The sequence below is a fragment of the Schistocerca gregaria genome, chromosome 9 (genome assembly GCF_023897955.1).
Source record: "Schistocerca gregaria isolate iqSchGreg1 chromosome 9, iqSchGreg1.2, whole genome shotgun sequence".
Classification (NCBI taxonomy): domain Eukaryota; kingdom Metazoa; phylum Arthropoda; class Insecta; order Orthoptera; family Acrididae; genus Schistocerca; species Schistocerca gregaria.
The window spans coordinates 68,864,255-68,890,478 of NC_064928.1; the positions used below are offsets into that span (position 1 = coordinate 68,864,255).

Sequence of the window (26,224 nt, forward strand, 5' to 3'; positions counted from 1 at the left end):
CGAGCGAAAATGTGTAAAATATGCTAATCTTCTTGTATTACACTCAGCATTGGAAACATGTGCAAGTGCCAAACATTCTGAGCTGAACGTTGGTAGCAAGTTCCGTGGATCATTTTGCACGTTCGGTTATAATGACGTGAACGATTCATTATACATTCACATCGTAAATGAAAATGGAAATGAGTGTTATCATCATTGGCCTGGAGGCCCCTTAAGGGGCAGGTCCGGCGGCCTTGGTGCAAAAACTGGCTGAGCACTGTGCGACTTAACATCTGAGGTCATCCGTCCCCTAGAACTTAGAACTACTTAAACCTAACTAACCTAAGGACATCACACACAGCCGTGCCCGAGGCAGGATTCGAACCTGCGACCGTAGCGGTCGCTCGGCTCCAGACTGTAGCGCCTAGAACCGCACGGCCATTCCGGCCGGCGCCTCGGTGCAGGTCTTATTACATTCGACGCCACATTCGGCGACCTGCGCGCCGTATGGGTACGAAATAATGCTAACGCAACACCCAGTCCCTGAGCGAAGGAAATCCCCGACCCAATCGGGAATCTGTCCCGGGCCCACAGGACGGCAATCCGTCACGCTGACCACTCAGCTATCGGGGCGGACGTCGTTAATTAATTTGTATATTGCAAGCGGCTCGAATATTTTTGTCGACGACAGTTACGATTCTCCAGTTGAAGCTGTTCAAGCCGTGTGGTACATGGATAGGGTTATCAAACATTAAGATGAGCCTTTTTTCCTCTTGCCAGTCTTACTGCGGCTCTGAATAACTCGTTGCGAGATTGTGTTTGCCGGAAATCAGTGCCGGCGTGGTGGGGGTAGCGGGCGAGCGCCGGATGGCTCGGGCAGCTGTGGGCTGGGCTGGCTGCAGTCCACCAAGGCTCGGGCAGCTGTGGGCTGGGCTGGCTGCAGTCCACCAAGGCTCGGGCAGCTGTGGGCTGGGCTGGCTGCAGTCCACCAAGGCGACGGCAGCGCTGCGCACCGGCCAGTGAGTACAGCCGCTGCGGCTGGCCGTAGCGTAAGAAATGTAGTGGGGGGCTCCACCGTAGCGACGAGAGAGTAATCTTGCATTCGTCGCTCACAACCCGTGTGGACAATCGTACACTTAGTGTGCAACCCAGATTTTACGTGCGCTAGAATTGAGCGGAAGTCGCACAACTGTAGACTGTCTTTTTTTCAAAATGTTTCACATGGCTCTGAGCACTATGGGACTGAACATCTGATGTTATCAGTCCCCTAGAACTTACAACTACTTACACCTAACTAACCTAAGAAGATCACATACATCCATGCCCGAGGCAGGATTCGAACCTGTGACTGTGGTGGTCGCGCGGTTCCAGACAGAAGCGCCTAGAACCGCTAGGCCACACCTTCCGGCTGTGTCTTTTTCATTCTGTATCTGAATTCCGTACAAATATTGAGACACGTGAGGCAATACTGACCCTACGACTTATCTTAGAAGCTAGATTAAGAAAAGGCAAACCTACGTTTCTAGCATTTGTAGACTGAGAGAAAGCCTTTGACAATGTTGGTTGAAATACTCTCTTTCAAATTCTGAAGGTGGCAGGTGTAAAATATAGGGAGCGAAAGGCTATTTACAATTTCTATAGAAACCAAATGGCAGTTATAAGAGTTGAGGGGTATAAAAGGGAAGCAGTGGTTGGGAAGTGAGTGAGACAGGGTTGTAGCCTCTCCCCAATGTTATTCAATCTGTATAATGAACAAGCAGTAAAGGAAACAAAAGAAAAATTTGGAGTAGGTATTAAAATCCTTGGAGAAGAAATAAAAACTTTGAGGTTCGCCGACGACATTGTAATTCTGCCAGAGACAGTAAAGGACTCGGAAGAGCAGTTGAACGGAATGGACAGTGTCTTGAGAGGAGTATTTAAGATGAACATCAACAAAAGCAAAACGAGGATAATGGAATGTAGTCGAATTAAGTCGTGTGATGCTGAGGGTATTAGGTTAGGAAATAAGACACTTAAAATAGTAAAGGAGTTTTGCTATTTGGGCAGCAAAATAACTGATGATGGTCGAAGTAGAGAGGATATAAAAGGTAGACTGGCAATGGGAAGAAAAGCGTTTCTCAAGAAGAGAAATTTTTTTAACATCGAGTATAGATTTAAGCGTCAGGAAGTCGTTTCTGAAAGTATTTGTATGGAGTGTAGCCATGTATGGAAGTGAAACATGGACGATAAATGGTTTAGACAAGAAGAGAATAGAAGCTTTCGGAATGTGGTGCTACAGAAGAATGCTGAAGATTAGATGGGTAGATCACACAACTAATCACGCGGTATTTAATAGAATTGCACAACTTGACTAGAAGTAGGGATCGGTTGGTAGGACATGTTCTGAGGCATCAAGGGATCACCAAACTTAGTATTGGAGGGCAGCGTAGAGGGTATAAATCGTAGAGGGAGACCAAGAGATGAATACACAAAGCAGATTCAGAAGGATGTAGGTTGCAGTAGGTGCTGGGAGATTAAGAAGCTTGCACAGGATAGAGTAGCATGGAGACCTGCATCAAAGCAGTCTCAGGACTGAAGACCACAACAACAACAACATCATCTGAATGTGTTCATTAATATCTTTCTTTCCCTTTTGGAGCATCCACCACACTGCCTTTTGTGTTCTGTAAAGATGTTTCCAGGAAACAACAAGATCAAAATAAATTCGTCCCAAGCGCGTTATACCAAACGATAGGGCAAAGCGTTCATCGTTGTCGTCACGCACTCTTCGTCATCGAAACAGTATTATTGCTTTTGACCTGTCCCAGATACGGAGGCATGGATCCAAGGAGGAGGTTGGAGGAGGGTGGTGGGGACGAAGAGAGAAGAGAGACCTGGGGTCACACTGCCCACTGCCCTCCCTCCCCCCTCCCTGCTCCCCCCTCCCCCCATAAAAATTTTTTGTTACAGAGGAAAGGGCTCAAACGTGGACCATCATTCGTTTCTTATTTAAAACAAAATTCTAAAAATTAAATATTTAAAGCGTGGAATATGTACTTCATAATGTTATCCACCATTAAATTTTTACTGTTATAAAATATAATTAAAAGTTATCAGAAAATTATTTTCTTAAGCCTTATACTCAGCTATTTTAAGAGAAATGGTTTCTAAAATAGCCTTGTTTTTCGGGAGCCATCCGAGGTCTGGCGTCACACCGAGATAAATTACGACGGAGCCGTTAGCTTGCCCAAGAACAGAGCTCAACAGTTCCCTGCGGCGCTGCAGCAAGCAACATATCTGCCGCACGGTAGATGAAGATATTACAGAAACTGTACATTAGAAAAAAAAGGGGGAAGCAGGCCAAATAAACTTCTTACATACAGATATCACACAGAAATTTAACCGACACTCATTCTACACGTAAAGGAAAACTGTGCAATGCCGCATTTAACCATTTCGTCTCAAGGTCTGCTTTGAGGTAAATGCTCTGTAGATTAAACATGTTACCGCCAGACGAGCGAAACAATAATGATATAAACACAGGGAAGTGCAATGTTAGACTTCAAGCTGTTTTCGTATGATACTTGAATGTTCAAATGTGTGTGAAATCTTATGGGACTTAACTGCTAAGGTCATCAGTCCCTAAGCTTACACACTACTTAAACTAAATTATCCTAAGGACAAACACACACACAACTATGCCCGAGGGAGGACTCCAATCTCCGCCGCGACCAGCGCGGCTATGATACTTGGAGGCAGTACAGAATCGAAATACGTTCGCATTCATCTGCCGAAAAACGACCATCTTGCAGTTTAACGCATCATGTATAGGACATCAGATACTATGTGTCAGAACGAATATGTTGTGATTACAACAAAGGAAGTAACTAATATTAATCGTGTAACACTTCTGGTTATTAGTGCGTAAGTTCCCTATAATGTCACTCCTATGATAGGAATTTGACAGTGATAGTGAGCCAATGAGAAGGAATAAGGTTATATTTCATTAACAGAAAGATTGTTTATTGCTAGGTAGTAGCAGTTATAATCATTGCTGTGCAGTTTGTAAAGTGACACGGTATCCACGTAAGTGAATGATAGTGAAAAGTGATCCAAGTTAAAATACCGTTAATCAAAAAAACTGACTGCCGTATATCACTTTATTTTAAACTGGAATCTGTTTTGTAAACTAGCCACATAACGAAGACACAATGAAGTAAGTATTTGTAATTAGCTATTCATAAACAACACAGATGAAAATTTGAGTGTCACACCAACAAACCATCTGCCAATAACGTATATCGTCTGTTTACTACAAGCAAAGACAATTATAAAACTTTGAACATAGCTGCTAAGGTTCAGTGACCGTGTCAGAGTTGTATTAGAATAAATAAGCTCTCGGTGACAAACATTAAGTCAACATTGACCAGGTTTCGACGCTACTATGAACGTCGTCTTCAGAATTAAACTAACGGTTCTAAAACATAACAGGTATATAAGACATTAATAAACTAAAGTTTTACTGCAGTACTTACAAGCCACATTCTAAAAAATCAAAGCCGGAAAGATGACCTCATGAAAAGTTGTAAACAAGGTAAGATGGCGAGCCTCTAAGGGCTGCTCGTACCTGACTGAACACGGATTGCAACAAAACTGAGGTGCCCACGTAAGAAAGTATGTTTACTTGCCCACACTTTCTTACGTGGGCACCTCAGTTTTGTTGCAATCCGTGTTCACTCAGGTACGAGCAGCCCTTAGAGGCTCGCCATGTTATCTTATTTACAACTTTTCATGAAGTCGCTTTTCGGGCTTAGATTTTTTTAGAATGTGACTTGTAAGTACTACATCTATTTCCAGTCAGTACAAACTTTAGTTTATTAATGTCTTATATACCTATTATGTTTTAGAACTGTTGGTTTAATTCTAAAGACGACGGTCATAGTAGCTTCGAAACCTGGTCAATTTTGACTTAATATTTGTGACCGAGGGCTTATTTGTTCTAATATAAAGACAGTTATCTATACACAGTACAAATTAATAACGGAGGGGCTCAGTGAATTTGGACAAGAAGTGGCTTTCTGCTGAAAGACAGAAACATAGAAATGACCATCACACTGTTATTTTAACTATCACAGCTACAGTTGGTTTATAATTGGAACATATTATTCTTTTCAGTGTGCAGTGTGAAACATGAGGACCTTGAATGTATTATGATCTTACTAACTTATTGCCACTTATATTTATTAGAACACAAATGTTACGAGACAGATTACTGCGCTTCACAAAAACTGACGCTGTAAGAATTGCTGAACTACTGATTCAAAGTCAAGTGGGGGCCCAGAAACTGTTACTGTCTGTTACCTGAGTTCCGTACAAACACTACTGACCACCCAAAGTAAAGATGCGTACAGAATTGGAATTATTAGAATAATAGTAGTATTACAAAACTGAAAATTACAGAACAGTTATGTTGACTTTTAAACTGTAAGGACGTAAATATTTCAAACAATCACCATTCCATTCTGTTACTTCAATATTGACAAGGATACTGCACCAACGTTCCGTCGCCGATTTTACTCACATCGACACGACGTGTAAGGCACAACTACGACCTCATGATATGTAAACAGGAAGACGTAACTCTCAACCGCATTCGAGAAAATCGAGTTTGAAAATTTTACGCGTATTTATGGAGTTTGTGTGCTCGTTAATACTCGAGGAAGCTGCAGTCGAGAAACCGGCACTGTAGCTCAACGTGTTTAGTCTGTAATAAGAAATAAATAAATAAATAAATGAGCGAAGTATTCAACGATTTACTTGAAGGCGTGCCATTTTACGTCTGTCAAACCAAATGGAGGAGACAATGACATAGGCAAACAGAAGACAAAATAAGTTAGGTGGTTAGTTACAGAAGTGCGACATCCGTAGATCTAATTTTCTTGCCTGCATTTCTCTTTCTTTTTGAGTCATACAGGATGAATCAAAAAGAATCATCCGATTTGGCACGCATATATTTATGAACTTGAAACACGTGAGGCAATACTCATCCTACGAAGATACGTTGAGGAAAGGCAAACCTACCTTTCTAGCATTTGTGGACTTAGAGAAAGCTTTTCACCATGTTGACTAGAATACTCTCAAATTCTGAAGGTGGCAAGGGTGAAATGCAAGGACGAAAGGCTATTTACAAAATGTACAGAAACTAGATGTTAGTTATTAATGCTGAGGGAATTAGATTAGGAAACGAGACACTTAAAGTAGTAAATGAGGCTTGATATTTGGAAAGCAAAATAGCTGACGACTGTCGAAGTAGGGGTGATATAAAATGTAGACTGGCTACAGCAAGGAAAATGTTTCTGAAAAAAAAAGAAATTTTTAACATCGAGTATAGATTTAAGTGTCAGGAAGTCGATTCTGAAAGTATTTGTATGGAGAGTAGCCATGTATGGAAGTGAAACATGAACGATAACTAGTTTAGACAAGAAGAGAATAGAAGCTTTCGAAATGTGGTGCTACAGAAGAATGTTGAAAATCAGATGGGCAGATCACGTAGCTAATCAAGAGGTACTGAATAAAATTGTGGAGAAGAGAAATTTGTGGCACAACTTGACTAGAAGAAGCGATCGGTTCGTACGACACATTATAAGGCATCAAGGGATCACCAACTTAGTATTGGAGTGAAGCGTGGAGGGTAAAATTCATAGAGAGAGAGAGACCAAGAGATGAATACACTTAGTAGATTCAGAAGGATATAGGTTGCAGTAGTTATTTGGAGATGAAGACGTTTGGAAAGATTAGAATTAGCATGGAGAGCTGCATCACACCAGTATCTGGGCTAAAGACAACAACAACATATTCTGAAACTAATAAACATATGCAATGAATTTTGTTTCTTGATGAACGGAAAACTAAAAAAAAAAATTTCATACCTTTTCAATATGCCCTCCTTGAGATGCACGGTATATGTCAACATTCGAATTGTTCCCACACTGCAGAGAGCGTGTCTTGAGTTACAGCTTCCACTGCTGCTGTTATGCGATGCCTCAGTTCCTTCAGTGTTGTTGTTGTTGTTAACATAAACTCTCACAAGAAATAATCAGATCCGATGACCTCGGAGGCCAGTGATGTAAGGCTGGATCACTTGATCCAGTGCAGCCGATGCATCGCTCAGCAACACTTTGATCGAAAAGATGCCGCATATCCAGATGCCAGTGTGGCGGTGGCTCGTCCTGTTGATAAAACAAGTCATTCGAATCAGTCTCCAACGGTGGGAGAAGAAGTTCTCAAGCCTTTTCGAAATATTTACTTCCTGTAACAATGTTCTCGCCAAATAAAAATGGATCAGACACTCGGGGAACAAGGGTAGTAGAAGTAATCCATCGAACTACAGACCTATATCATTGACGTCGGTTTGCAGTAGGGTTTTGGAGCATACACTGTATTCAAACATTATGAATCACCTCGAAGGGAACGATCTATTGATATAATCAGCATGGTTTCATAAAATATCGTTCTTGTACAACGCAGCTAGCTCTTTATCGCACGAAGTAATGGCCGCTATCGACAGGGGATCTCAAGTTGATTACATATTTCTAGCTTTACGGAAAGCTTAAGACACCGTTCCTCACAAGCGACTTCAAATAAAGCTGCGGGCCTATGGGGTATCTTGTCAGTTGTGCGACTGGATTTGTGATTTCCTGTCAGGAAGGTCGCAGTTCGTAGTAATAGACGGCAAATCATCGAGTAAAACTGAAGTGATATCAGGTGTTCCCCAGGTAAGCGTCCTGGGACCACTTCTGTTCCTGATCTACATAAATGACCTGGGTGACAAGATGAGCAGTTCTCTTAGGTTGTTCGCAGATGCTGCTGTAATTTACCGTCTAGGAAGGTCATCCGAAGACCAGTATCAGTTGCAAAGCGATTTAGAAAAAAGATTGCTGTATAGTGTGGCAGGTGGCAGTTGACGCTAAATAACGAAAAGTGTGAGGTGATACACATGAGTTGCAAAATAAATCCGTTGGAATTCGATTACTCGATAAATAGTTCAATTCTCAAGAATCTCAATTCAACTAAGTACCTGGGTGTTAAAATTACGAACAACTTCAGTTGGAAATACCACATAGATAATATTGTGGGGAAGGCGAGCCAAAGGTTGCGTATCATTGGCAGGACACTTAGAAGATGCAACAAGTCGACTAAAGAGACAGCTTACACTACACTCGTTCGTCCTCTGTTAGAATATTGCTGCGCGGTGTGGGATCGTTACCGGGTGGCATTGACGGAGGACATCGAGAGGGTGCAAGAAAAGGGCAGCTCGTTTTGTATTATCACGTAATAGGGGAGAGAGTGTGGCAGATATGATACGCGAGTTGGGAGTCATTAAAGCAAAGACGTTTTTCGTCGCGGCAAAATCTATTTACGAAATTTCAGTCACCAACTTTCTCTTCCGAATGCGAAAATATTTTGTTGAGCCTAACCTACATAGGTAGGAATGATCATCAAAATAAAATAAGAGAAATCAGAGCTCGAACAGAAAGGTCTCGGTGTTCGTTTTTCCCGCGCGCTGTTCGGGAGTGGAATGGTAGAGAGACAGTATGATTGTGGTTCGATGAACCCTCTGCCAAGCACTTAAATGTGAATTGCAGAGTAGTCATGTAGACGTAGATGTAGGTCCTTCAAAATCGTCTGCGCACCCGTGACCACTGCTTCTGATGACTGATACGGCCTTCCACGGAGGCGTTTCTTCATGTTAGGGAGTAGAAGAAAGTCACACGGGGCTAAAGCCGGGCTATAGCCAGGATGAGGAATGCAGTTCACGTTGATTTTTGCAAGACATTCAGCAGCAACATCGGCAATATGCGGGCTATCATTGTCGTGGCGCAGCATGTAGCCTGCCTCCCACGTTGTAAATTTCTTTTTCAGTTAGCATGGATTTTAAATTTTATCACTGACTAGAGTCTGAGTAACGAAGCAATAAAATACAGACCCTCGCCCTGATCAAGGAGGCTTAATTCTACTTGAAAGATAATTTCTTGTTTTGTGTTGTAATTGTATGTGCAGGGTGTACTGAGGAGGCCGCAATGAGCAACATTATTTACGTCATTTTCAAACTAATAATTATATGTATTGCAAGCCATATGTTTTTAGATTGCATAGTACCTCCAAGTAAATGTGGCAACAGCAAGCCATTAATGCTTATTTGCCCCTGGGCAGCAGGTCAGGTGTTGAAACGTGGACGCAAAATCGTTAGACTCTACTGACAGGTAGTCCACTTAGCGGTGCAGTGCCGACCGTGTGAGGAACACCAGTTTGTAAAGTCTCTGACGTGTTTGTGGAAAGGGAACTCGTGGTAAGTCCCTATGAGACCAAACTGCTGAGGTCATCGATCCCAGTCCGCAGCTCGTGGTCGCGCGGTAGCGTTCTCGCTTCCCGCGCCCGGGGTCCCGGGTTCGATTCCCGGCGGGGTCAGCGATTTTCTCTGCCTCGTGATGGCTGGGTCTTGTGTGCTGTCCTTAGGTTGGTTAGGTTTAACTAGTTCTAAGTTCTAGGGGACTGATGACCTTAGATGTTAAGTCCCATAGTGCTCAGAGCCATTTGAACCATCATCGATCCCAAGGCGTAATCTAACTGAAACTAACTTACTCTAACAACAACACACACAGTCATACCTGAGGGAGGACTCGAACCTCCGATGGAGGGAGTTGCGCGAGCCGTGGCATGGCGTGTTTGCGGGAAGTCTTTTGAGTGCAGAGAAAAACGACCAAAACACTGATTTGTGTACATATCAAGGAAACAGACGTTTAAATATTGTTGCACCTTTGTAGCATTGAGTCTCGTACCATGGGAAGCAAGGGAAAGAATGTCGTTTGTTGGCCGGTATCGTCTTTCTAAAACACAGCTGAACACATATATTAACAGAGTTCTTTAGTTACATAAAGAGGGAGTTACCTATCTTTAAGAAAGTCCATGTGCATGGTACAAGCTCTTTTGTGATAGACCACATTTGTCTCACTGCTGGTGGAGTACAAGTACCACTACGCATTGAATGTCAGACGCCAAACAATGCGAGTTGGTGTGTCACCGACATAGCCAGTGATTGAGCTAGTGAGTGAGACTGACTGACTGACTGAATGACTGACTGAGCCCTCTGGTCAGCAGTGCCGATCTAAATAGTTGCGACCGAGAGGGTGTTGCGGCGTGTTGCTTGTCGTGTTTGCAATTACGGCACTTAGGGGGCTTCCCATAGCCACGCCATCCGTTTGCTCATAAAACTGTTCATTCCACTTAAAGTATGTGGTCGTCAAACAACACTTAAACAGTACTGAAATATCGGCAGGAAAAATTCGATCCAGCTGTATCAATACATCATTAAGTGGTACCATGGCGATCGACGGCGACGGACAGCGGCCAATTGCACTGACGTTATCAAAACACGTGACGTCACGCCGAGGCGCGGGAGCGCGCGGACACGGAATTTAGCGGCAGTTAGTAGCGAGCCAGTGGGTGTGTTGGACCTTCCATCGACCTACGGACCCCCTTGAAGATGTCTCCCGCAGTCGGAGACGAAACGTTGGGAATCGACACAGAATTCAGCAACCGACCACGGCATAACAGCCCGGAAAATTATAATGGACATGATATTTCCGGCCGTGAAAGTCTACATTTTGGTAAATTGTAACTAGCCTTTCTCTCCCTGTATTTTACCCCTGACACCTTTAGAATTTGGAAGAGGATATTACAGTCAACATTGTCAAAAGCTTTCTCTAAGTCTATAAGTGCTAGAAACGTAGGTTTGTCTTCCCTTAATCTTTCTTCTAAGATAAATCGTAAGGTCAGTATTACCTCGCGTGTTCCAACATCTCTACGGAATCCAAACTGATCTTCCCCGAGGTCGGCTTCTATCAGTTTGTCCATTCGTCTGTAAAGAATTCGTGTTAGTATTTTGCAGCTGTGACTTACTAAACTGATAGTTCGGTAATTTTCACATCTGTCAACACCTGCTTTCTTTGGGATTGGAATTATTATATTCTTCTTGAAGTCTGAGGGTATTTCCCTTGTCTCATACATCTTGCTCATCAGATGTTAGAGTTTTCTCAGGACTGTCTCTCCCAAGGCCGTCAGTAGTTCCAATGGAATGTTGTCTACTCCGGGGGCCTTGTTTCGACTCAGGTCTTTCAGTGCTCTGTCACACTCTTCACGCAGTATCATATCTCCCATTTCATCTTCATCTACATCCTCTTCCATTTCTATAATATTGTCCTCAAGTACATGCCCTCTATATACTCCTTCCACCTTTCTGCTTTCCCTTCTTTGCTTAGAACTGGGGTTCCATCAGAGCTCTTGATATTCATACAAGTGGTTGTCTTTTCTCCAAAGGTCTCTTTAATTTTCCTGTAGGCAATATCTATCTTGCCCCTAGTGAGATAAGTCTCTACATGCTCACATTTGTCCTCTCGAATTCCAGTCACCCATGACTATTAAATTTTCGTCTCCCTTCACTACCTGAATAATTTCTTTTATCTCATCATACATTTCATCAATTTCTTCGTCCTCTGCAGAACTAGTTGACGTATAAACTTGTACTACTGTAGTAGTTGTTTGTTTCGTATCTACCTTGGTCACAATAATGCGTACACTATGCTGTTTTTAGTAGCTTACCCGCATTCCTATTTTCCTGTTCATTATTAAACCTACTTCTGCATTGCACCTATTTGATTTTGTGTTTATAACCCTGTAGTCACCTGACCAGAAGTCTTGTTCCTCCTGCCACCGAGCTTCACTAATTCCCACTATATCTAACTTTAACCTATCCATTCCCCTTTTTAAATTTTCTAGCCTACCTGCCCGATTAAGGGATCTGACATTCCACGCTCCGATCCGTAGAACGCCAGTTTTCTTTCTCCTGATAACGACATCCTCCTGAACAGTCCCCGCCCAGAGATCCGAGTGGGGGACTATTTTACCTCCGGAATATTTTACCCAAGAGGAAGCCATCATCATTTAACCATACAGTAAAGATGCATGCCCTCGGGAAAAATGACGACTTTAGTTTCCCCTTGCTTTCAGCCGTTCGCAGTACCAGGACAGTAAGGCCGTTTTGGTCAGTGTTACAAGGCCAGATCAGTCAATTATCCAGACTGTTCCCCTGCAACTACTGAAAAGGCTGCTGCCCCTCTTCAGGAACCACACGTTTGTCTGGCCTCTCAACAGATACCTCTCCATTGTGGTTGCACCTATGGTACGGCTATCTGTATCGCTGAGGCACGCAAGCCTCCCCGCGAACGGCAAGGTCCATGGTTGATTGGGAGGGGGGGGAGGGGCTACTGAATATAAGTAATATGAATTACTTAATTAGAAATGATAAACGGGAGATATGTGAGGTTGTTTGTCGACTGCAGAAACGGAAGTGAAGATGGTTGTTTGAAGAAAGAAGGAATTGTAAATGCTACTTATGGAAGCAAACAAATTATTCCTTTCTGCGTATTTTTTATTGTGGTGTGACATGCCATTAGGCAGGTCTCAGCGTGTAGAATTACGTAGTATCTACATGGCACGCTTGTAGTACACATAAAGACTGTCTTCCTATACTGTCTTCCTATACATGCAGGACTGTAACGTTTTAAATATGACGTGAAATTTTTTGTGGTAGCTATATCTAGTTCAGTTTACTTACTTTATAACTTACTTCAATTTTTTGAGTATAACATAGAGAAAAGAATTCAATTTGGAAGTACTTTAATAAAAGTACCATCGATTTATTTTAAAGCCATTTTGCTCAGATTGCAACAAAACACATTCGTTGGGCAACCATGAACCCAAGAGACAAACACTGCGTAGACTGAAAGATGTATCAAAGTTTCATGGCTTAGAATATAACCAGGTTTTAAAACGTCAGTCAGAACTGGACTATTTAAAAAACGAAACCAATTTAAAGCGGATGGATTCCACAGTCTGCTTGAGTACCGGTACCGACCCAAGCTAATTCAGTCAACCATTCCGAGTTTGACCACTAACTCTGCGCATGGACGGACTACCATGAAATTACGAAAAGAATAGACAAAGCTATTATGATGTAGAAATTTATATGTTGCCGTATTCTTTGGTAGATGACGGTGAAATCTGACGGCTCAATTTTACTGATCCACAGGCTGCTACAAATACTGACTCAAATTTGAAAAATTGTTCAGATCAACGCTGATGTCACAGATCTACGACAGAGTGAAAGCCAAAGTAAAGAATGTGATGGCGAAACGGGAGTGGTTAAGTGCCACAAGTGGCAAATGAACCAATGCAAGCAAAACATTCTCACTTCTCAGCGCTACAGGGCATTTCATCACTGAGCAGCAATGTTTAAATGTTATATTGGTCGCAGTTGTGTTAGAACAAGACCATACAAGTCAATGTGTCGAACGAAAGTTAACAGACATGGTTACTGAATGGAGCATAAGGGGCAGGATTTTCCTGATATTACGTGACAATGCACCAAATATGGTTTGTGCAATGTGTGGGGAATATGAGTCTATACGTTGTGTGTCATACAAGCTGAATTTGGTGGTAAAACATTCCCTTTTCTCAAGTGAACAACCCAAAGCCATAGTAACAGAAGTCCAGGAAAACATTGGACCGCTTCCACCACAGTCAGCAAGCTTCCGGAAAATTAACACACAAACAGAATCAGTGTAGAGAGCCCAAATGCGCTTTGATACAAGATTTGGATGTGAGATGGAACAGCACATAGCCGGCCAGAGTGGCCGAGCGGTTCTAGGCACTACAGTCTGGAACCGCGAAACCGCTACGGTCGCAGGTTCGAATCCTGCCTCGAGCATGGATGTGTGTGATGTCCTTATGTTAGTTAGGTTTAATTAGTTTTAAGTTATAGGAGACTGATGACCTCAGAAGTTAAGTCCCATAGTGGTCCGAGCCATTTGAACCATTTTTTGAACAGCACATGCTTGATGTTGCAAAGACTTTTGGAACAAAGAGGTGAGTAAATTTGTATAGTGTTGAACATATTTGAATTACCACACTTTCCCGTTCCGAGCGGAATGTTACAAAACACTTTGTAGACGTCTTCTCTCTCAGTAAAGCATGCATTTCTGTAATAATATCTTCGTTATCTTTATTGAACGTCAAATTGCGAGTTCGATGTGAAAATGAAGATGAGACAGTGGGAAATATGACAAATGTGTTGCTTGAATCTTTAAATAAGAAATTTTAGTATGTTAAATGACATCCTTCGCAGATTGCTGCGACATTACTCGACCCAAGGTTTAAATCTAAATATCTCACTTCCGACGAAGTGGAAATTACAGTATCCGAAAAAAAAATGGACATGAGCGTTTGGCGTTATTGGGCGGGAGGCCCCTTGGGGGGCAGATACGGCCGCTTTGGTGCAGGTCCTATTACATTCGACGCCACATTGGGCGACCTCCGCGCCGTGTGGGGATGAAATGACGATGAAGACAACACAACACCCAGTCCCTGAACGGAGAAAACTTCCGACCCAGCCGGGAATGAAACCCGGGCCCGTAGAACGGCACTCCATCACACTGACCACTCGTTTATCAGGGCAGACAGTGTCCGAAATAACTGGATCATTGAAGGGGCACAACGATAGTATACCGGTAGACAGAGACAATGAGCCTACAACTTCTGCAAGACAGAACCAGTCTGCAATCAGTATTCCGCAGGAAGAAGGAAGTCTGTGGGATTCCCACTAACACTTCTCTGTTCAGATGCAGTCAGGCACGCAGACACAACAGTATTGCAAGATCAAACTTCCGTGTTTCGGAACCACTTTTGCAAGGCAACGCTGAATACACTCGTACTAGGATATAGTTCATATCCCACTCTAAGAAAAGCAATCTAGAAGTATCCTTCAGCTCTATCTACTAGCGTTCCCGCTAAACAGCTCTTCAACGGCGCTAGGCGGATTTTAGATAGTCAAGTAATTTTCTCAGTGAAAATGTGGAAAAGCTTTTCTTAGCTTACAATATAAGACTTTTTAATAACGATTACTAGAGTTGCTAAATTAGCTAAACAATTAAAGTTTTTCTGGTGTTATTTGTGAAACGCCCTGCTAATGCCGCAGGACAGGACAGACAATATAAATTGTGGAAAGGGGTCAAAATAAGGGCTGTCAGTTACACTTGAACATACAACTTTATTATTTGATTAAACATTACAAAATCCCACTTAAAAAAAACCATACACACACAACTTTAATCCTTGGGACTTAATTACCGGCTGAAAGCCACCTTCATTTAAAAACGGCTGAAGGCCAATAACTTAAAACGCAAGTATAATCTGAAATTTAACAGGCAAGTCTTTTCTTAAAACAGTTCTTTCGTTAGGCTGAAGTAAACAAGTTAAATTCAAATCGGCTGAAGGCCTAGCACTTAAAACTCCATAACATTAATTTCATTTTTAAATGGCTCAGATGGCTCTGAGCACTATCGGACTTAACATCTGAGGTCATCAATCCTCTAGAACTTAGAACTACTTCAACGTAACTAACCTAAGCACATCAGACAAATCCGTGCCCGAGGCAGGATTCGAACTTGCGACCGTAGCGGTCGCGCGTTTCCAAACTGCAGCCCCTAGAACCGTTCGGTCACACCGGCGGGCCATTTTTAAATACCAAAGGCCTTACGTGAAACAGTTCCTTTAGGCTCAAGGCCTTAAAAGCCCAAAAATTCAAACTCAAAATCGGCTGAAGGCTCAAGACTCAAAAAAATTCATGAACATTAAAATTTTTAAGATGCCAAAAGGCTTACGTGAAACAGTACCTTAAACTAGGCTGAAGGCCTTAAGAGGAAAGCGACTTTTTTTTTTAAAAAAAGAAATCGGCTGGAAGCCATACAAGTACAAACAACAAGCACAACTTAAAAAAAAAATAGGGCATTACACCCAAAGGCGCTCAGGTGTTCAAGGGTCGGCCTGTAATTCGAACACTAACGCTCGCTTAGGTGAGACAGGCAGTCGGGTCAACCATTCACGATCCCACGGCAACCCAAACAACTGACAGTCAACGTAACCACCGACAAGACAACTTCCGCTTCACCCGACCAAGGCACAAAAGGGAGTTGGACGGAACAACATAGAAGATATTGGCGCCCACAACCAATCATCCATGTGGTTCTTGTGGTCTTCAGTCCTGAGACTGGTTTGTTGCAGCTCTCCATTCTACTCTATCCTGTACAAGCTTCTTCATCTCCCAGTACCTACTACAACCTACGTCCTACTGAATCTGCTTAGTGTATTCATCTCTTAGTCTCCCTCTACGATTTGTACCCTCCACGCTGTCCTCCAATGCTAAAATTTGTGATCCCTTGATGCCTCAGAACATGTCCGACCAACCGGTCACTTCTTCTAGTCAAGTTGTGCCACAAACTCCTTTTCTCCCCAATTCCATTCAATACCTCCTCATTAGTTATGTGATCTACTCATGTAATCTTCAGCATTTTTCTGTAGCACTACATTTCGAAAGCTTCTATTCTCTTCTTGTCTAAACTATTTACTGTCCACGTTTCACTTCCATACACGGCTACACTCCATACAAATACTTTGAAAAACGACTTCCTGACATTTAAATCTATACTCGATGTTAACAAATTTTTCTTCTTCAGAAACGCTTTCCTTGTCATTGCCAGTCTACATTTTATATCCTCTCTACTTCGACCATCATCAGTTATTTTGATCCCCAAATAGCAAAACTCCTTTATTACTTTAAGTGTCTCGTTACCTAATTTAATTCCCTCAGCATCACCCGACTTAATTCGATTACATTCGATTCTCCTCGGTTTGCTTTTGTTGATGTTCATTTTATAACCTCCTTTCAAGACACTGTCCATTCCGTTCATCTGCTCTTCTAAATCCTTTGCTGTCTCTGACAGAATTACAATGTCATCGGGGAACCTCAAAGTTTTTATTTCTTCTCCATGGATTTTAATACCTACTCCGAACTTTTCTTTTGTTTCCTTTATTGCTTGCTCAATATGCGGATTGAATAACATCGGGGAGAGGCTACTACCCTGTCTCACTTCCTTCCCAACCACTGCTTCCCTTTCATGCCCCTCGACTCATAAGTGCCATCTGATTCCTGTACAAATTGTAAATAGCCTTTCGCACGCAGTATTTTACCCTTGCCACCTTTAGAATTTGAAAGACTACTTCAGTCAACATTGTCAAAAGCTTTCTCTAAGTCTACAAATGCTAGAAATGTAGGTTTGCCTTCCCTTATGTATCTTCTAAGATAAGTCGTAGGGTCAGTATCGCCTCGTGTGTTCAAACATTTCTACGGAATCGAAACTGATCGCCCTCGAGGTCGGCTTCTATTAGTTTTTGCATTCATCTGTAAAGAATTCGCGGTAGTATTTTGCAGCTGTGACTTATTAGACTGATAGTTCGGTAATTTTTACATCTGTCAACACCTGCTTTCTTTAGGATCGGAATTATTATATTCTTCTTGAAGTCTTAGGGTATTTCACCTGTCTCATACATCTTGCTCACCAGATGGTAGAGTTTCGTCAGAAGTGGGTCTCCGAAGACTGTCAGTAGTTCTAATGCAATGTTGTCTACTCCAGGGGCCTTGTTTCGACTCAGGTCTTTCAGTGCTCTGTCAAACTCTTCCCGCAGTATCGTATCTCCCATTTCATCTTCATCTACATCCTCTTCCATTTCCGTAATATTGTCCTCAAGTACTTCACCCTTGTATTGACCCTCTAGACATGGATAGAGCTGTAAAACTACAGACCGCGCTGGGCGGCAACAACACGAAGAGGAAACTACACTGCCTGAAATTTACGTCATCGTGCAGTGCACGTAATCGGAACGTTAACGGTCACAGGGCAGAAGATTCCGCTGGTGCACTTCAATTCAGATAACCAAATACAGTGAAACTCCACAGGAGGCTGGCTAGAATTTACCAGCTTGCAAACCACGTAATTGGTCGCGAGAATATCCCAACAGCCCACAACGAACTCCGAACGACACAATGTTAACAGTCTTGACTTGCTGGTAGGTTAACAAAAACTCAACTTTCGTGTCCAGGGTCGGTGCGCCACGGACCTCGTATAAATGGGAACAGCGACACACTCTCCGACACCGCGTAGGGACCGGTAGAGGGCACCGGCGAAACTACGCCCCACCGAGAGTTCCTCGCTGGTCCCCGCCAACCGACCGACTTCAGAGCCAGTACGCCGTCAACATTTAAAATAACGTGTCAATCAAAATCACACGGACCACAGACAGATTCACGAACACTTGCACCAAGAAGCACACAATGGTAACGGCAGTGACTGTACAGTAACAGGGGCGAATCACGAGCCAAGCCATAAGCGATGCCGGCCAAATACACGTCGTTCGACGACCAGCCGAAGCGGTCACCAATCCAAACATCGGCTGAGTCATGGCGGTCCGGACCTCCCCGCTGCCGCACCCCGACTCAACTTGTGCCGCGAGCCAACCATACACTTACTAAATGAAAACTAGACCGCTTATTGGCGCTAGTGTCGCGTCCCTACATTGAACGTGATAGAAGCCGCCATTTGCAGGGAAACAGTGCGTAAACAGGGTTCGATCGTGTGCTGCTCTTAATTGTAACAGTATAATGGAAGCAAAGACGAAGACGGAAACAATGTTACATTTCACACGTCAGTCATTTCCGGTTGTTTGTTACTTTCTGTTATCTGTATATAGTATTTTCATGCAGAAATAATACATCATGAGCGTTTGTTTTTGTTTAGGTTTCTCCTTACAAATGATTTTCTAAATTGGAAATGGATAGTTGCTACTCGGAGAGAGAACTTCCAACCGACAGCAAATCATTTGCTGTGCTCTCTTCATTTGAAGAGAATTGTTACATGGAAAATTATGTAAATAGACGTCAACTGAAAGGCGGTGCTATACCGACAGTATTTGGATTTCCAACTCATTTAAAAAAAGTATAGTGTCCTGAAAATCGTGCATTATAGGCCTAGGTTAAATAGTGTAGAAATACTGTCAGTGTGTATAATTTTCCGGGTTACCAGGGCAATCAAATACATATTGAGTATGAATCAGAGGTAGGTCGAATAACTGCGTTTAGATACTTAACATGTGTTGTCAGGTGGTGATTATACTTCCTAAATGGTCAAATATTTGATCAAATGTTGCAAACTAAACCAATTTCAGAGGTGCTATCAGTGTTAAAAACTAATGTGCGAATGAAATTCCTACGGTATTTAAAGTGATATGGGCTATTACAATTAATCATACCAAAATTCCATTGTAGACAATACTGTGTTAAACAAAATGCAAAATGTACACAGTAGTCGGCAAAAAGCAAACAGTACCTGACAGGAAAATTACGTGAATCAAGTAATAATCGTACTGTGTGCTACTTTTAAAGTTTCACTTAATTATCTAATGCAAATAACTCGACGTAAACTCTCTCAACCTTGTCAGGAAAGAGCCTTACATTCTTAAATTTCGCGTCTCTATGCAGACGTATATCGGAAATTAGGAAACTTCATTCGTTTAAGTATACTTTTAAAATAGACTCGAATACTCAGTACTTTTTTAAGCATACATGTGTTTAATTTGTGCTTCAGTTTGCTCTCGTTGCGTCTCATATACTTCAAATCACCAGCCCAGCCCTAGGATTCATCCCTGCAAATGGCGGCGATCAGCTGCTTCAATTGGGGAACAGTTGCCTCACTTCCCCGCTACGGCGGGTAGGGGCTTGGTGCCAACTCAAACACTGCCAGGTCCGAAGTAACTGCTGGCACGTCCCAAGTAACTGGTCGACACAGGACGACTGGCATGTAATAGCAGTCCAGCAAAGCAATACGGCAGGACTTCCCCCGCCACACACCGTCAGGTGGCTTGCGGAGAATGGATGTAGATGTAGATGTAGACTTACATCGATAAGCGCCGCTGCCGCCGCTCACGGGCAGGCAAAGCAGCAACTCAGTGACACAAGTAATTGTTAAATAATGGCACAAACACAAGCCACGCACGGTTCAATTTATGCCTATAAATAATTGTTTTTATGTTTTTTGCTAAAAATGTTGTTTTGCATGTTAATTTAAAAAATGGTTCAAATGGCTCTGAGCACTATGGGACTTATCTTCTGAGGTCATTAATCCCCTAGAACATAGAACTACTTCAACCTGACTAACCTAAGAACATCAGACACTTCCATGCCCGTGGCAAGATTCCAACCTGTGACCGTAGCGGTCGCGCAGTTCCAGACTGTAGCGCCTATGTTAATACAATTTTGTTTGTCACGAAGATACGACCATGTCGTTATTCTGACGCTGATAGTAGAAAACCGTCAAATGCAAGACCTCATGACTAAGTTCTGTTCAATTAAGGAAAGAATATTGTTATAAGAGATATACCAAAAGTAATAAAAATTATAAAATCTATGGCAGAACAAGCGTTTAGCTATCAACCTGTTAGTAACGAGAAGTACTTGAGGACAGATTCGGTGACCGATGGATTGGTAGAGGCGGACCAATTCCATGGCCTCCAGGCTCTCCTGACCTCAACCCTCTTGACTTTCATTTATGGGGCATTTGAAAGCTCTTATCTACGCAACCCCGGTACCAAATGTAGAGGCTCTTCGTGCTCGTATTGTGGACGGCTGTGATACAATACGCCATTCTCCAGGGCTGCATCAGCGCATCAGGGATTCCATGCGACGGAGGGTGGATGCGTGTATCCTCGCTAACGGAGGACGTTTTGAACATTTCCTGTAACAAAGTGTTTGAAGTCACGTTGGTACGTTCTGTTGCTGTGTGTTTCCATTCCATGATTAATGTGATTTGAAGAGAAGTAATAAAATGAGCTCTAACATGGAAAGTAAGCGTTTCCGGACACATGTCCACATAACATATTTTCTTTCTTTGTGTGTGAGGAATGTTTCCTGAAAGTTTGGCCGTGCCTTTTTTGTAACACCCTATATAAGGGGTTGTCCAATGATTATCTTTCTTTACCTACATTGCATTTACAAAATAAAGTCAATTACTAATGAATCGAAAAGTTTTATTTTACCGTAGTTGACTAATCTGTTGCGTGTTAGGGATAAACTAACGTTGAGGGGTATTACGTAAATTTAACGAAATTTTAACTTAATTACGAGTACATAAGTTTCGGTTACAATTTCGACAGAAACAGTAAGAGGAGCCGAATATTCGGTTACAGGATCGGTTTCGGCCACAAATTTTATTTAGATGGGACAATACTCCTTATCAACCTTGTAGACAGCATAGCAGCACGTTGCACAGCATGCCATGCACTGCCGTAATATGGTGATCACACACCCAATGAAGAACATCTCCCTCTTGATAGGTTCTCGCGAATTACGCCGGATAATGTTTTAGAAATCGCACAATATATCAGCGAGACAACTGCCATCTTCAGGTGCTACTGTCGCGTCGCTGAGAAGCTCGCCAATTTATATGCTAGCTTTCTAGAACAGCGCAGGCGCCAGCGGGGGCATAACGCCATCGAAGACCAATCGTGGACGGCGTCGAATACCAGGCCCTCTGCTGGAGAAACGGTCGCGGTCTGGGAAGCGCGCCGCGGCGCGGGAAAATGCGGCCGGCAGCGACGGAGCCCGTGGCGTTGGCGCGCGATTTAAGCATCTGCGCCAAGGTTTCCCACCTGCGTTGACTCGGTGCGGTTGCTAACCCGCGGCTGACAGTTGATTAATGCCGCCAAGGCTAGCTCCCAGGCTTTGCTCAGGTGAAACCCCTCGTCTCTGTTTATTAAGTCACTGCTTATACGTATTTCGACCGCCTGTTCGATGGAGTCCCCGTATGTGGAAGCATACGAGAGGATCTTGCTTTCTTCGTAATTGATACCGCACCCTCACTGGCAGCAAATCACGGCGCGCCAAACTGCTGAGTTCCAACGCCTAACACACTGGTCAGTGCAAGAAGAGAAATTTAGCAGACGGACTGAGTTTAATCTCACAGATAAACCACTGAGTGACGCTGTAATGTCAGTGTTAGAAAAGGGACTTCATTTTGCGCCTACTCCCAAGACCTTGCCAATCAAGGGGTTCATCAGTGCCGTTGAACAAGGTGTTTTGCTGCTGAAGAAATAGGGCGAGAGGCTTGCAGATCAATAACTAGGATGCCTGCACCATTGAAGAAAGAAGAGCGCTCCGATCTTTTAAAGAAGACAGTGATATAGTAATTTTACCAGCTGGCAAGGGTAACGCACTGTTCTTCTGCCTGCTACATCATATGTTGGAAGATGATGAACTTACTACAGGAAACAGCGTATCGTCGTCTCCAGAAAGGTCCGGCGGATGCCGTACAACGGAAGACATCCGCTCTCCTCAAATCCAGCCAACTTCCTGACCATCTGAAGAAGAATTTAAGAGAACGAGCACCAGCTCCGCCACAACTTTATGGCCTGCCAAAGATACATAAGGAACATGTTCCGCTTCGCCCTATCGTCAGTAATATAGGTGCCCCAACATACCACCTAGCTAAACATCTGGCTTGTCCTCTGAGTCCTATGGTGGGCAAATGTGAACCCCATATTCGAAACTCAGAAGATTTTATACGGCGACTGAAGAACCTGCGCCTACTTACTAGTGAATTTCGATGTGGTTTCTTTGTTCACACGAGTGCCTCTGATGGACTCATTACAAATCATAGGAGCTAAGTTTGAAGAGGACGTATTACACCTTTTCAAACACGTCCTTACCTCGACTTTTTATTCAACGACCAGTATTTTGAGCAGACTGACGGTGTTGCTATGGGTAGCCCTCTGTCTCCCATAGTAACTAACCTTTTTATGAAAGATTTCGAGGACAAAGCACTTCAGACGGCGGTTTTGAAACCCAAGTGTTTTTGGAGATATGTAGATGATACGTTTGTGGTATGGACGCATGGGACAGCAACGCTTCCTTTCTGGAACGTCTGAACTCCCTCCATCCAAGCATCTGTTTCACCATGGAGGTAGAGAAAGATGGTGAGCTCTCGTTTCTGAATGTTTTGGTTCGTAGAAAAGGAGACGGCTCCTTTGGTCACAGTGTGTTCCGGAAGCCTACGCACACAGAATGTATTTACAAGCTACAAGCTGTCATCATACCTCACAGCGCAGCGGTGTATTACCGACGCTAGTGCATCGGGCTACAGCCATCTCAGATCAGGGTAGCTTATCGGCAGAGGTTAGCTCTGTGTTTGCCCAGAACGGGTGCTCCGAGAAGCAGATCCAGAACGCATTTCGACCAGCACGCTCCAAACCTCAAGAACAGCCTGAAGAAGCACAGAACACCAGGGGGTTCGATTTTCTATCGCATGTCGGTGGGCTGAATTTTCAAGAAATACCGGATTCATTGTGTTTTACGGCCCCCAGCACGAGTGCACCAGGAATATATAAAATCCCGTGTCACTGTGGGAAGTCTTATATTGGCCAAACGTCTCGTAAGGTGAAAGACAGATTCGACGATCATAAAAGTCACACGAGGTTGTGTCAGCCAGAGAAATCTGCGGTCGCTGAACACTGCCTTGACACGGGACACAGTATGAACTATGAAGGAACCTGGATCCTCTCGTATGCTTCCAAATACTGGGACTCCATGAAAGAGGCGGTCGAAATACGTATAAGCAGTGACTTAATAAACAGAGACGAGGGGTTTCACCTGAGCAAAGCCTGGGAGCTAGCCTTGGCGGCATTAATCAACTGTCAGCCGCGGGTTAGCAACCGCACCGAGTCAACGCAGGTGGGAAGCCTTGGCGCAGATGCTTAAGTCGCGCGCCAACGCCACGGGCTCCGTCGCTGACGGCCGCATTTTCCCGCGCCGCGACCCGTTTCTCCAGCAGAGGGCCTGGTATTCGACGCCGTCCACGATTGGTCTTCGACGGCGTTATGCCTCCGCTTGGGCCTGCGCTGTTCTAGAAAGCCAGCATATAAATTGGCGAGCTTCTCAGCGACGCGACAGTAGCACCTGAAGATGGCGGGCAGTTGTCTCGCTGATATATTGTGCGGTTTCTACAATATTGTCTGGCGTAATTCCCGAGAACCTATGAAGCAGATGCAGCGCCAGGAAAGTCTCGAACAGCGCAACATGTCCCACCTTTTACTTTGTCCAGGGGACCATCACGAATGGCGGAGACTTCAGTGAAATTATTGTCTTTGAATAAAAGTGTCATTTCTGTTGGTATCATTGCGCATTTCTTTCAGTTACCTTCTGTACTTCACTATGTCCGCAGCTAGTGGTCTAGTGGCTAGCGTTGCGATCAAGGGTCCCTGGTTCGATTTTCGGCGGGGTTGGGGATTTTCTGTACCCATGGACTGGAAGTTTGTGGTGTCATCATTTCATCATCATAATCATCATCATCATCATCCATGATAGTTGCTAAATTGGACTGTGTAAAATTTGGACTGTGTAAAAGTTGGTACGAGCGCTGATGATCACGCAGTAGAGCGCCCCACAAACCAAACATCATCATCACTATACTCTGTCATTTCCTTCTGTGTTTGGTGCAAGTCTTACCGAGCTGTATTTCTTGACAGTTACTTTCATTCGCAAGTTACTTTTGCCCTTATTGTTTGAACACCAGTGTATCATGGCCTATGTTTCAGACTGAATAGGGGAGCGGACGTAACTTTGCCCTAAGCGACGAGATGATTTGATCCCTGACTAAATGAAGCTAAGCTGTTAGTTAGTGGCCGGCCGTTGTGGTCGAGCGGTTCTAGGCGCTTCAGTCTGGAACCGCGCGACCGCTACGGTCGTAGGTTCGAATCCTGCCTCGGGCATGGATGTGGGTGATGTCCTTAGGTTAGTTAGGTTCAAGTAGTTCTAAGTTCTAGGGGACTGATGACTTCAGATGTTAAGTCCCATAGTGCTCAGAGCCATTTGATTTTTGTCAGTTAGTGGGAGCATTCATGGTCTCATGGCATATATTCCTTTTCTTTTTTTGTTATGGTTTTAGGACGCAAAACTGCTACGGTCATTAGCGTCAGGTCTGTGACTTAGGAAAAGGTAAAAAAAACGAAACAGGAAACCAGCAGAAACGGGAACGAAACTCAAAAAATTGGAGAAACTAAAAATAGAAGGAAAGCTTAAAAACCACAATAAAAGGAGGTTGGTTGTCCTCAAAACGAGCTTCAAATGACTGACGTCATCTCACTGGCACTAATAAACTCGAGAACGCGATCGGCTGAGGGCGTGTCACCTGCTAAAATGGAAGATATATCAGGTGACAGTTGTAGACGGACGCGTAACGGAGTGAAATAGGAGCACTCAGTTAAAAGGTGTCATACCGTCCACAGCTGAGAGCAGTGGGGACAGAGTGGGGGAGGATCGCCGCTTAAAAGATGTCGATGGCTAAAAAGACGGTGCCCTATCCGGAGTCTGGTTAAAATTACCTCCTCCCAACGACGAGTTCGGCAGGAAGAGGTCCAGGCAAAGAGCTTTCACGTCCCGCAATTTATTATTGGGAAGTGTCGACCAATGTGCGTGCCATAAAAGAGCAACACGATGACCTAAAACATTCCGCAGATCGGCGAAGGGAATCATGCAAAAAGCTGGCTGAAGAAGAGAAATTGCAGCCTTGGCCGCTATATCGGCCGCCTCATTTCCACAGATACCAACGTGTCCTGGGAGCCAGAGGAACGCCACCGAGACGCCCTCCAAGTGGAGCAAGTGCAGGCAGTCCTGAATCCGGTGGGCCAGAGAGTGGACAGGGTAGAGAGCTTGGAAACTGAGGAGAGAGCTGAGCGAATCTGAGCAGATGACATACTGTATCCACTGATGGCGACGTATGTATTGGACAGCCTGGAAAACAGCGTATAGCTCCGCAGTATAAACCGAACACTGGTCGGGAAGCCGAAATCGATTTGGGGGTGTCGCTAACAATATAGGCACTCCATGCACCTATCGATGTTTTTGAGCCATCAGTGTAAATAAATGTGGCATCCTTCATTTGTGAGCATAGAGCAGCAAATGCTCGACGATAAACAAGTGAAGGGGTACCATACTTGGTAAACTGACAGGCAGGTCCGGAGACGGAGTCAAGACGTATTCCTTTTCTGTCAAGTATTTTCCTGTCGTGTTCCCCAGGAATAATTTGATCCTGGATGAATTGCAGAAAACACATATTGCAAATAAATCGCTTGTTTTGTTACATTTCACCGACGTAGGTGAAGACAAGAAGACTCACACACAGCACACGACGTATTTGAAAAAGGCTGGCCAGAGAAAATGGAATTACAGAACGTCCTACTGTCATCCTCTAGCAAGCAGTTAACAAACCGA

The 26,224-nt window shown here is 43.7% G+C and overlaps 1 protein-coding gene across 1 annotated transcript in view; it reads left to right on the forward strand.

Moving 5' to 3' along the window:
- Positions 1-884: 884 nt before the first annotated feature.
- The window catches only part of LOC126291639 (mannose-binding protein C-like), a 133,100-nt gene continuing 107,760 nt past the window's right edge, over positions 885-26,224 (forward strand). Inside the window, exon 1 of the mRNA XM_049985207.1 lies at positions 885-998. The gene's annotated coding sequence lies outside the window, so the exon portion shown is untranslated. The remainder of the gene's footprint in view (positions 999-26,224) is intronic.